The sequence below is a fragment of the Pezoporus flaviventris genome, unplaced genomic scaffold (assembly GCF_033815535.1).
Source record: "Pezoporus flaviventris isolate CSIRO_AGI_PZ_B2104156 unplaced genomic scaffold, CSIRO_AGI_Pfla_v1 ptg000290l, whole genome shotgun sequence".
Classification (NCBI taxonomy): Eukaryota; Metazoa; Chordata; class Aves; order Psittaciformes; family Psittacidae; genus Pezoporus; species Pezoporus flaviventris.
In genome coordinates, this window is record NW_026892837.1 from 246,251 (window position 1) to 259,290 (window position 13,040).

Below are 13,040 nucleotides of genomic sequence, written 5' to 3' on the forward strand. Positions count from 1 at the left end.
CTTGCCAGGCCTGGCCTGGCTTTCCTAGCCTTGCGTTGCCTTACCTTCCCTTGCCTTGACTTGCACTGACTTGCCTTGCCTGGCCTGGCCTGGCCTGGCTTTGCCTTGTCTTGCCTTGCTTTGCCTGGCCTTGAATTGCCTGGTCTTGCCTAGCATTGATTGGCCTGGCCTTGCCTGGCCTTCCCTAACCTATCCTTTCCTCTCCTTGCCTTGCCTTGTCTTACCTTGCCTTGCCTAGCCTTCCCTTGCATTGCCTTGCCTTGCCTTGCCTGGCCTTGGCTTGCCTTGCCTGGCCTCACCTTGCCTGGCCTGGACTTGCCTTGCCTTGCCTTGATTGTCCTTGCCTGGCCTTGCCTTGACTTGCCTGGCCTGGCCTGGCCTTCATTTGCCTTGCCTTTCCTTGCCTTGCCTTGATTGTCTTGGCCTGGCCTGGCCTTGACTTGCCAGGCCTGGCCTTCATTTGCCTTACCTTTCCTTGCCTTGCCTGGCCTGGCCTTGACTTGCCAGGCCTGGCCTTCATTTGCCTTACCTTTTCCTTGCCTTGCCTTTATTGCCCTGGCCTGGCCTAGCCTGGCCTTGCCTTGCCTTGCCTTGCCTTGCCTGGCCTTGCATCTCCTGGCCTGGCCTGGCCTGGCCTTGCCTTGCATTGTCTTGCCTTGCATGTCCTGGTCTGGATTTGCCTTGCATGGCTTGGCCTGGCCTTGCCTTGCCTAGCCACGCCTTGCCTTGCATTGCACTGACTTGCACTGCCTGTCCTTGCCTTCTCTGGCCTAGCCTGGCCTGGCATGGCCTGGCCTTGCTTGGCCTTGCTTTGCCTTGCCTTGTCTTGCCTTGTCTTTAATGGCCTTGACTGGCTTTGCCTGGCCTGCCCTTACCAAGCCTTCCCTTGCCTGTCCTGGACTTATATTACTTGGCATTGCATTGCCTGGCCTGGCCTGGCCTTGCCTTCATGGCCTGGCCTGGCCTGGCCTGGCCTTCCCTTTCCTTGCCTTGTCTTGCCTTTCCTTGCCTGGCCTTTCCTTGCCTTGCCTTACCTGGCCTTACCAGGCCTTGCATTGTCTGTCCTGGATGTGTATTGCCTTGCATTAACTTACCTGGCCTTACCTGGCCTAGCATTGCCTGTCGTGGACTTGCCTTGCCTTGCATTGCCTTGCCTTGCCTAGCCTTGCCTTGCTTTGAATTGCCTTGCCTGGCCTGGCCTTGCCTTGACCTGCTTGGCCTTGCCTGGACTGGCCTTGCCTGGCCTTCTGTTGCCTTGACTTGCCTTGCCTTGCCTTGCCTTGCTTTTCCCTGCCTAGCCTTTCCTTGCATGGCCTAGCCTGTACTGGCCTTGACCTGGCTGGCCTTGATTGGCCTGAGCTTGCCTGCCCTTGCCTTACTTGGCCTTACCTGTCCTGGGCTTGCCTTACCTGGCCTTACCTGGCCTGATGTGCAACTACTGTATGGGCCTTGCCTTGCCTTGCCTTGCCTTACATAGCCTTTACCTGGCCTTGCATGGACTGGCCAGTCCTGGACTGGCTTTGCCTTGCCTTGCCCAGACTTTCCTTGCTATGCCTGGCCTTAACTTGCCTTGCCTGGCCTGGCCGGGCCTTGCCTTCGTGGCCTGGTCTGGCCTGGTCTGGCCTTGCCTTGCATTGACTTGTCTTGCCTTGCCTTGCCTGGCTTTTTTCTTGCCTTGCCCTACCTGGCCTTATCTGGCCTTGTGTTGCCTGTCCTGTACTGGCCTTGCCTTGCATTGCCTTACCTGTCCCTACCTGGCCTAGCAGTCGCTGTCCTGGAGTGGCTTTGCATTGCCTTGCCTTGCCTTGCCTTGCCTTGCATCTCCTATCCTGGCCTGGTCTGGCCTTGCTGTGCCTTGCCTGGCCAGGCCTTGCCTCGCCTGGCCTGCCCTGGCCTGGCCTTGCTGTGCCTTGCCTTGCCATGCCTTGCCTTGCCTGGCCTTGCATCTCATATCCTGGCCTGGCCTGGCCTGGCCTTGCATTGTCTTGCCTTGCTTGTCCTGGTCTGGATTTGCCTTGCATGGCTTGGCCTGGCCTTGCCTTGCCTAGCCACGCCTTGCCTTGCCTTGCACTGACTTGCCCTGCCTGTCCTTGCCTTCTCTGACCTAGCCTGGCCTGGCATTGCCTGGCAATGCTTGGCCTTGCTTTGCCTTGCTTTGCCTTGCCTTGCCTTGTCTTTAATGGCCTTGACTGGCCTTGCCTGGCCTGGCCTTACCAAGCCTTCCCTTGCCTGTCCTGGCCTTATACTACCTGGCATTGCGTCGCCTGGTTTGGCCTGGCCTATGTTTGCCTTGCCTTGCCTAGCCTTGCCTTGCCTTGCCTTGCCTAGCCTTGCCTTGCCTTGCCTTGCCTAGCCTAGCCTTACCTTACCATGCCTTGCCTAGCCTTACCTTACCATGCCTTGCCTAGCCTTACCTTGCCTTGCCTTGCCTCGCCTGGCCTTGCCTGGCCTGGCCTGGCCTTGCCCTGGCTGGCCTTGATTGGCCTGACCTTGCCTGCCCTTGCCTGGACGGGGCTCGGCCGGCCTTTCTTACCTGGCCTTACCTGTCCTGCATTTCTACTGCTGTATGGGCCATGCCTTGTCTTACCTTGCCTTCCCTTGCCTTACCTGGCCTTTACCTGGCCTTGCAGGGACTGGCCAGTTCTGGACTGGCCTTGCCTTGCCTAGCCTTACGCTGCGTTGCTTGGGCTTGCACTGCCTTGCCTTGCTTTGCCTTGCCTTGCCCTGCTGGCTTTCCCTGGATTTGCCTGACCTGGCCTTACCTGGCCTTGCCTAGGCTTACCTGGCCTTGCATGGACTGCCCAGTCCCGGACTTGCTTTGCCTTGCCTACACTTACCTTGCCTTGCCTGGCCTGGCCTTGCCTTGCCTGACCTGGTCGGGCCTTGCCTTCATGGCCTGGCCTGGCCTGGCCTTGCCTTCCCTTGGCTTGCCTTGTCTTGTCTTGCCTTGCCTGGCCTAGCCTTGCCATGACTTGCCTGGCCTGGCCTGGCCTTGCCATGCCTGACATTGCCTTGCCTTGCCTTGCCTTCCCTTGTGTTTCCTTGCCTGGCCTTACCTGGCCTTGCATTGCCTATCTCGGACTTGCCTTGCTTTCCCATTCCTTGCCTAGCCTTTCCTTGACTTGTCTTGACTTTCCTTGACTTGAATTGCCTTGCTTGGCCTGGCCTGTCATGACCTGGCCTGGCCTTGCCTTCCCAGGCCTTGACTAACTTGGCCTGACCTTGCCTGGCCTTGCCTTCCCTGGCTTTACCAGGCCTTGCATTGCCTGTCCTGGACTGGCCGTGCCTTGCCTTGCCTTGCCTAGCCTTGCCTTCCCTTGACTTGCCTTATCTTGCCTGGCCTTGCCAGGCCTGGCCTGGCCTGGCCTGACCTTGCATGGCCTCTCCTGGCCTTGCTTTGCCTTGTTTTAACTTGCCTTGCCTGGCCTTAGCTGGCCTTGCATTGCCCGTCCTGGACTGGCATTGCCTTGCCTTGCCTTGCTTTGCCTTGCTGTGCCTTGCCTCGTCTTGCCTTGCCTTCCCTGGCATTGCCTTGCCTTGACTTGCCTTTCCTTGCCTTGCCTGGCATTGCCTTGCATAGCCTTACCTGGCATGGCATTGCGTTTCCTGGAGTGGTCTTCCCTTGCCTTGTCTTGCCTTGTCTTGCATTGCCTTGCCTTGCCCGGCCTGGGCTGCACTTGCCTTGCATGCCTTGGCCTAGCCTGGCCTTGCCTTGCCTTGCCTTGCCTTTGATTGCCTTGCCTTGCCTGGCTTGACTTGGCCTGGCCATGCCTTGCCTTGCTTTGTATTGCCTTGCCTTGCTTTGTATTGCCTTGCCTTGCCTGCCCTTGACTGGCCTGGCCTCGCCTGGCCTGGACTGGACTTAGCTGGCCTTGCATTGCCCGTCGTGGACTTGCTATGCCTTGCATTGTCTTGCCTTACCTAGCCTTGCCTTGCTTTGAATTCCCTTGCCTGGCCTGGTCTGTCATGGCCTGGCCTGGCCTGGCCTTGCCTTCCTTGTCCTTTTCTGGCCTTGCATTGCCATGATTGGCCTATCCTGGCCTGGCCTGGCCTGGCCTGGCCTTGACCTGCTTGGCCTTGCCTGAACTGGCCTTGCCTGGCCGTGCATGGTATAGCCTGACCAAGACTGGCATGGCCTGGCCTTGCCTTTCCTTGCCTAGCCTTGCCTTGCATGGCCTAACCTGGCCTGGCCTTGCCCTGGCTGGCCTTGATTGGGCTGACCTTACCTGCCCTTGCCTGGCCTTACCTGTCCTGGCCTTGCATTACCTGCCCTTACCTGTCCTGCACTGCTACTACTGTATGGGCCTTGCCTTGCCTTACCTTGCCTTCACCGGGCCTTGCATGGACTGGCCAGTCCTGGAGTAGCCTTGCCTTGCTTGGCCTTGCCTTGCCTGACCTGGCCTGGCCTTCCCTTCATGGGCCTTGCCTTCCCTTGCCTTGTCTTGCATCTCCTGGCTTGGTCTCGCCTGTCTTGCCTGGCCTTGCCTTGCCTTGCCTTCCCTTGCCTTGCCTTGCTGTCCTGGTTTAAACGCAGACAGACAGCTTGTTCACTCACTTCCCCCCAGGGGACTTGAGGATATCACGGAAGCACACAATGGTTTGGATTCGGAGGGACCTTAAAGCTCCTCCAGCTCCAACCCCTGCCACTGGCAGAGACAACTTCCACTAGAGCAGCTTGCTCCAAGCTCCATTCAACCTGGCCTTGAGCACTGCCAGCCATGGGGCAGCCACAGCTTCTCTGGGCACCCTGTGCCACTGTCCCACCACCCTCACAGGGAACAACTTCTAAGATCTCATCTCAGTCTCCCCTCTCTGTCACGTTAAAATCATTCCCCCTTGTCCCATCCCCACAGGCCCTTGCTCTCCCCACAAGAAATGAGGGCAGATCCCAGGATCATCCCTCGGAAGCCGCAGCGCTCCGCTGCCGGCTCAGCCAGCCCAACTCACACACCGAGTCCAAAGCAGCCACTCTGGGGAAGTCTCTTGAGGTGTTCTGGCAACTCCTACAGCACCCCAAGATCGCCATCGCCACCCACCTCGTTCCATGCTTCTGTGTCCACAGGCGGCACCGGCTCCGAGACACCAAGATGGGAACCACCATAGGAGCTGCTCTTGCCTCCTCCACCGGTAGCTTGTGTTCCGTGGGGCAGCTGTCGTCTCCCGGTGCCTCTGCTGGAGGGTTCTGTGGGGTTCTGTGACCTCACACACCTGAACAGGGGGAGTTCCAGAATCAGCCACCCCTGTGGTCTCCATGTCCCCAAGGTCATTGTGATGCATGAGCTCTGACTGGGTCCATGAGGTGCTCTGGAGGTGCTGCAGGCATTCCCTGGGATTCTCTAGGGGTATCCCCAGGATGCCCTGGGAGTGCACAGAGACACAGGGCCGTGGAGCAAGCTGCTCTAGTGGAAGGTGTCCCTGCCCGTGCCTCTGGGGGTTGGAGCTGGGTGAGCTTTAAGGTCCCTTCCAGCCCAGCCCAGCCCACTCTGGGATTCCATGATTCTCTGCTGTGCCAATGTCGGTCCCTCTCCACTCCTCATAGGTGACCGTGACGCCCTGTTCCATGGCCCACGTTGAGCTGTGGCCCCTCGCATGCTCCGCCTCCGGACCAAAGGCACTGAGGAAGAGCAGCCCGTGAGGGTCCTCCCCGAGCCGGCTGGGCAGAGGCTGGTCCCCCCGCAGCGACTCCCGGAGCACTCCTGGGTGCCCAGCGGCCATGGGCACGATGCTGCCGCCATCCCAAAGCCCCAGTGATCTGTGGGGTGGTCTCTGGTGGCTGTAGCCCCTGTTTGAGGCCTCCATTTGTCCCCTGCAGAGCTTGGACGCATTCCCATGAACCTCCAAATCCCCCTAAACCTCCAGTTCCCTTCTGAACCCCAAATCCCTTCCATTTACTGCCATGGGCCAACAGGGGCACTGAAGAGTCAGGGTACTCTGGGTCAAATGTAACCCCTGGTTTTGGGACACTGGCTGTTCCCCAAATGCCTGCACCACCCCAGGGAGCTTTGGGGATCTCCCCCAATGCCGAAATCCCCTCTGAACCCCCAAACTCTTCCCCTCAACACATCTCCATGCTGGGGGAATGTTGCTCACCCAAAAGCGACTGAGGGGGCCCTGGGACCCAGGTACATGGGAGATCTCCCAATATAATGTGCCTCCTACAGCACATTTTGGGGATCCCCCTCTGAACCTCAAAATGTTCCTTGAACCCTCAAATCGCTCTGAACACCCAAATTCCTCCCGCTTCTGTCAACGGGGCTCCCTAGGGCATCCAATGAGATTCGGCTGCCCTGGGATTGATGGACCCCCCAGTCTCGGTAGACAGGGAGTCCCTCAAATAAATGAGCCACCCCAAAGAGTTTTGTGGACCAGCCTGAATCCCCAAATCCTCCCTGCATCCCCCCAAATCCCCCCAAACCCAAAGCCCACAGCTCCAAAGCCGCCCCGGCTCAGCACAGTGGCACAGACTTGCTAAAAAAGGGGTGTTCCGAAAAGTGGTGTTCCCCCAACACCTGCCCTGGGGATCCATCAAGATGCTCTGGAACCCCGAACACACTGGGGGGACCCCAACATTGCTTTCGGTTCAGTAGTGAATTAGGTGGGCCTAAGGGGGTGGATCCCCAAAAGGGTTACCCCAATAAAGGGGCAAACCAAAACCACACTGCACCCCAAAGGGCCCTGGAAGCACCCAAAGCAATCGTGCTGCCCCTAAATCCTAGGGTAACCCCAAATCTCCCTGAAGCAGCACAAAAGCAGGCAGGACCCCCAAGTGGGGGCCTGGGGCAGCACAAAAGTCACCCACACCCTTCCATCCCCCCAGCCCCCCCCAGATGAACCCAGGGACCCAAAAACCTGGAGGGGCCCCACCAAACACCCGCCCCCAACTGGGGGTACCCCAGAAAAGCTGCTCCCCCCCTCCAATGCCACCCAGCCCCAAATTGCTCCTCGTTGCCCACAAACCACACCCCATGGGGCAGCCCAGCTCCCCCGTCTTTGGTATCAGGGAGTTGGGGGGGCCAGCCCCAGAGTGGGGGTTGCCTAATTTGGGATGTCCCACCAAAAGACCAAGGAGGTGTGGTGGGGGATGGAGGGTAGGAAGCTCTGCAGAGGGATCTGGACAGGCTGGATCCATGGGCTGTGGCCAATGTGTTGAGGGTCAAGAAGGCAAAGTGCCGGGTCCTGCGCTTGGGCCACAACAACCCCCTGCAATGCTCCAGGTTTGGGGAAGAGGGGCTGAAAACTGCTCATGGGAAAGGAGCTGGGGGTGCTGAGTGATGGAGCTGAACGTGAGTAGCTTGTGCTCAGGCAGCCAGGAAGCCACCAGCATCCTGGCCTGGATCAGCACCAGTGCGGCAGCAGGGCCAGGGCAGTGGTGGTGCCCCTGCACTGAGCACTGCTGAGGCCGCACCTCGAATCCTGGGTTCACCTCTGGACCCCTCATTACAAGAGAGACATTGAGGTGCTGGAGCGGGGCCAGAGAAGGGCAGCGGAGCTGGTGCAGGGCCTGGAGCACAAATGTGATGGGGAATGGCTGAGGGACCTGGGGGGGACCTGATCACTGCCTACAACTGCCTGAGAGGAGGATGGAGCCAGGAGGGGCTGGGCTCTGCTCCCAAGGAACAAGGGATGGGACAAGAGGAAATGGCCTCAAGCTGCACCAGGGCAGGTTTAGATGGAGCTGAGGAAGAATTTCTCCGGGAAGCTAGGGACCAGGTTAGGAAAGCTGAGGCCCAGTTAGAATTCAAATAGGCTCGGGATGTTAAGGATAACAGGAAGGGATTCTTCAGGTATGTAGCAAATAAAAAACAGACTAGGGACAACATAGCCCCCCTCCGGAAGCTCTCGGGAGAACTGGCTACACGGGATTTGGAGAAGGCTGAGGTTCTGAATGACTTCTTTGCCTCGCTCTTCACTGGCAAAGGATCTGACCAGACCACCCAAGTCTTGGAAGGCAGATGCAGGGACTGTGAGAATGAAGACCTTGGGCCCACTGTAGGAGAGGAGCTGTCTCGAGACCATCTTAAAAATCTGAACATGCACAAGTCCATGGGGCCTAAGGAAATCCATGCACGAGTCCTGAAGGAGCGGGCGAATGAAGTTGCTAAGCCACTGGCCTTCATATTTGAAAAAACACGGAAGTCAGCTGAAGTTCCTGACGACTGGAAAAAGGGAACTATAACCCCCATTTTCAAGAAGGGGAAAATGGATGACCTGGGGAATGACAGAGCAGTCAGTCTCACCTCTGTGCCTGGCAAAAGCTTGGAGCAGATTCTCCTGGAAGGCATGCTAAGGCACATGAAAATCAACAAGGTGCTTGGCGACAGCCAGCAGGGCTTCACTGAGGGGAAATCCTGCCTGACCAATGTGGTGGCCTTCTATGATGGGGCTACAGAATTGATGGACAGGGGCAGAGCAGTTGATGGCATCTACCTGGACTTGTGCAAAGCGTTCAACACCGTCCCACACGACATCCTTGTCTCTAAATTGGAGAGACATCAATTTGATGGATGGACCACTGGGTGGATAAAGAACTGGCTGGATGGCCGCACACAGAGAGTTGTGGTCAATGGCTCAGTGTCCGGCTGGAGACCAGTAACGAGTGGGGTCCCTCAGGGATCGGGGTTGGGACCGGTCCTGTTCAACGGCCTGCGGCCGTTACAGGGGGCGGAGTCAGCTGAGGGGAGCGGAGGGGTTACTCTCCCACCCTGCGCTCTGATTGGCTCCGCGGCGCAGTGCGCGGGGCCAGGCGCTGATTGGCTGCCGTGGAAGTGGGCGGGGCGACAGGAACAGAGCGCGCGTTGGCTGGGGGGGAAAGGAGGGAGATGGGGGGCGATGGGACCCCTATGGACCCCTATAGAACCCTATGGGGCAGGGACAGGTTCACACCCACTGCTGGCTCCCCCCATGGCTTTATATGGGGGCAATGGCGGTAATGGGGCAATGGGAGCAATTTGGGGTAAAGGGGGGCAATGTGGGTAAAGGGGGGGTCTCGGGGTCTCGAGCTCTGCCCCCTGCATCCTGGTACTGGAGCTGCTGCTGCTTCCCCCTCCAAGGGACTCGTAAAGAGAGCCCCTCTCCATGGTCAGACCCTGCAGGGACCCATAGAGACCCCATAGAGAGACCCATAGAGACCAAAAAGAGAGACTCATAGAGACCATATAGATCCACAGCCCACAGAGGCTCATAGAGACCCCATAGAGACTCATAGAGACCCATAGAGATCCATAGACACCGCAGAGATCCTGAAAGCGACCCAAAGTGAACCATAGAGACGCCCCATAGAGACCCCATAGAGACCCCATAGAGACTCCATAGAGACCCCATAGAGACCCATAGACTACAGGGACTACAACCCTGATCATGCAACGCGGCACCCATGGAGTCCCTTTACGGTGGCGCCCAGCCGGGACTACTACTCCCATCATGCAGCGCGGCACCCATCGAGCCCTTTTATGGCGGAGCCCAGTTATGACTACAACTCCCATCATACCCCACGGATCCCATAGAACACTATTATACGGACGCCAGGCGGTACTACGACTCCTATCATGTCGCGCGGCACGCATAGAGCACCACGAGGGCGTCGCCCAGGTTGGACTACAACTCCCATGATGCAGTGCGACACCCCTGCACCACCACTAAGGCACTGCCCGGCTTGGACTACAACTCCCGTCGTGCCGCGCGGTGCTCCCAGCGCGCCAATTTCGCCCATCATGGTGGAGCTGGAGCTCCCCTCCGATCCTGACCTGCGCTGGTTGGAGCCTGCGGAACCCCCCAGTGGGGGCTTTTGGGGTCCTGGGGGGGTTGGGGTGCTCCTGACCCCCTCTCTTTGTCTCCCCTCCACCTCCAGGCTGTGCACGGGGCCCTGTGCCCCCATCCGGGAGTACATCATGGGCCACGTGCGGCACCCGCGGTGAGGGGGGCACCCCAACATCTGGGGGGGAGGAACTGCAACATCTGGAGGGACCCCAAACCTCGGATCGGTCCCTAAAATACATGACGGTGTGAAAAACTAGGGACTATGGTATTGTTTATTAAGATTTATGCTAAGCCTGATGTAAAGATTAGACAACAAAAGAAAAGATAACCGTGGTCGCTTGTGCAGATTAAACCAGACACCGCTTGCGCAAGTTTTGAGGAAATATCTGCAAGTTTTGAGGAAATATCTGCAAGATGTTCTAAAAAAAACTGGCAGACATATGGGTGGGGGCAACTATTGCTTTGCTTAAGTGCTTTACTTGCACCAAAATTACTTACAAACCGCAAGACGCTTACTAAGGGCTTTTGCAAAACAATTCTAAAAATTATTGCACAGCAAGTTGAAGACCATATATGGAAAAGGATATCTAAAGGTAACCGAGGAGGACTTCAAGCCTTCAGCCTCAAACAACTGGGGCATGCGCAGAGTACTCCGTTGAAGATACGCATGCGGAACTGGAGGACTGATAAAAAGGGACTGTTAGAACTGTTCAGGACGGCAGTTGTCGGAGCGCAGACTCCCCTGTCGTCCAGCGCTGTCTTTGCTCATATTCTACTTGCTATAATTAATAAAATTTCAATTGGATTATGATCCGTTGTGGTCCCAATTTATAACAATTTCTTGGTGCCGTGACTCGGATAAGGAACGGTGGGCTTTGGTCCTCCGGGGAGGCGCCCCGCGACATTTCGCGGCCCCGCGACCAACAGCTCACCCCAACCTTACCGACGAACCTAAATTCTAGAATAATGAGCAAAGGAGAAACCGGTAAAATCCCATAAAATTCTGTGCACAGGAGTCCGGACGAAGACGCAGGACGCGTAAGTATATTGCGAAATTTTTCGCGGGTTTGCCGTTCGGGCGGGATTGGGTTTCCTGGAATATAACAAATGAGAGGTTCGATATACTGAACCAAGCGAGTGTGGACCCTTAAGTACTGCGTTTTCCATCTCCCGCGAGGGACTGGGCCAGGAACAAGGGGAGTGACTGAGTGTGTGTTTGTGGATATTCCAGAAGATGGGGGCGAAGGGCAGCAAGCCTTCGGCTCCCATGGGAAGGGTACCTACTGTACCTAAGAATACCCCTCTGGCATATATCTTAGATAATTGGAGATATTTCCCTGGAACCCAAGGGAAAGATAAGCAGAAGATGATAGAATATTGTACTAAGATATGGGGAGGGAAGAAGATTTTTAAAAATGTCTTTTGGCCAGTCTATGGGTCAGAAGAAGATTGGGTAAAACAGCAATTAAACCTCTGGGTTAATAGTAAAAAACCCCTTAACCCGGAGGAGAGTCAATATGCAGAAGTCTGGCTGGAAAAACCAGGAACTAGACTTTATCCATTGAATGAACTGAAAACTAAATTAAAGAAAAAGAAGGAAGAATTGGATGAAACCCTTCTGACCCCCCCTCCTTATATTCCTCCTCCTGCTCCCACAGCCCCTCCAGAGGCCCCCAGAGCATCCACTCCCCCACCAGAGTCGGAACAAGAGTCTCCCCCTCCTCCTAGACGCGTAACTAGAAGTCAAAAAGGGGCAGCTCAGATGTACCCTCTAAGGGAAATACCCATGGGGGGACCTCAACCTGTGATCGGATATATTTCCGTACCTTTAAATTCGGCTGACCTACGAGATTTTAAAAGAACCGAGATGGGAAACTTAATTGAGGACCCACTCGGAGTGGCAGAAAGATTAGATCAATTTTTGGGACCAAACCTTTATACTTGGGAGGAGATGCAATCTATCCTTGGTCAATTATTTACTACTGAGGAAAGAGATATGATTAGACGAGCAGGAATGAGACTGTGGGATGCTCAACATGTCCAGGGACCCCAAGCAGATATTAAATGGCCACTCCAAAGACCTAATTGGGATAATCAAGATCCGGTACATAGAACTCATATGCAGGATCTGAGAACTATAGTAATTCAGGGAATTAGAGAAGCAGTACCCCGTGGCCAGAATATCAATAAAGCATTTAATGAAATGCAAAAGAAAGATGAAAGCCCTACTGAGTGGCTAGAACGACTGAGGAAAGCCCTTCAACTGTACTCTGGGGTAAATCCAGACGACCCTTTAGGGCAAGCGCTCCTCAAAACTCAGTTTGTGGCAAAATCATGGGAAGATATCAGAAAGAAGATTGAAAAGTTAGAAGACTGGCAGAATAGAGGGCTGGATGAATTACTGAGAGAAGCTCAGAAAGTTTATGTAAGGCGGGAAGAAGAGAGCAGCAAGCGAGAAGTAAAAATGATGGTAGCAGTGGTCAGAGAGGATCGCAAAGGGCGAACTGGTGAACACAGATCTGCTGGAACGAAACAAGGGAACGTAGTAGTAGAGAAGGAACAGAGATATTGTTTTTACTGTGGAAAGAAGGGACATATAAAGAAGAATTGCAGACAAAGGATCAGGGATGAGGAAATGTTGAAAACAGAATAGGAGAGTCAGGGGCTCTATATCTTAGGGGACCGGAGTCATCATGAGCCCTTGATAAAATTAAGAATAGGTCCCCATAAACAAGAGTTCACCTTTTTAGTAGACACTGGGGCTGAAAAATCAACTATTAAGCAAATACCTGAGGGATGTAAAGTTTCCCCTGAAAAAGTACAAGTAATTGGGGCAAAAGGAGAACCCTTTAAAGTAAGCAAAATCAAAAATGTAGTATTCGAAACTGAAAATAAATTTGGAATGGGTGAACTCTTGCTCGTCCCTGAAGCAGAATTTAATCTGTTAGGACGAGATTTAATTGTTGAATTGCAATTAGAAATTAAAGTAAAAAATAATGAACTAACAGTGTCTACTTATCCTTTGACCGTGGATGATCAAAAACAAATTAACCCCGATGTCTGGTACTCTCCGGATACAATAAGTAGACTGGAAATCCCACCAATTAAGATCCAGATTTCCGAACCCCACATACCTGTGAGGGTGAAACAATATCCCATCTCCCTAGAAGGACGGAGAGGATTAAAACCAGAAATCGATCGATTGTTGGCAAAAGGAGTCTTAGAGCCTTGTATGTCACCCTTTAATACTCCCATTCTGCCTGTAAAGAAACCAAATGGGAAGT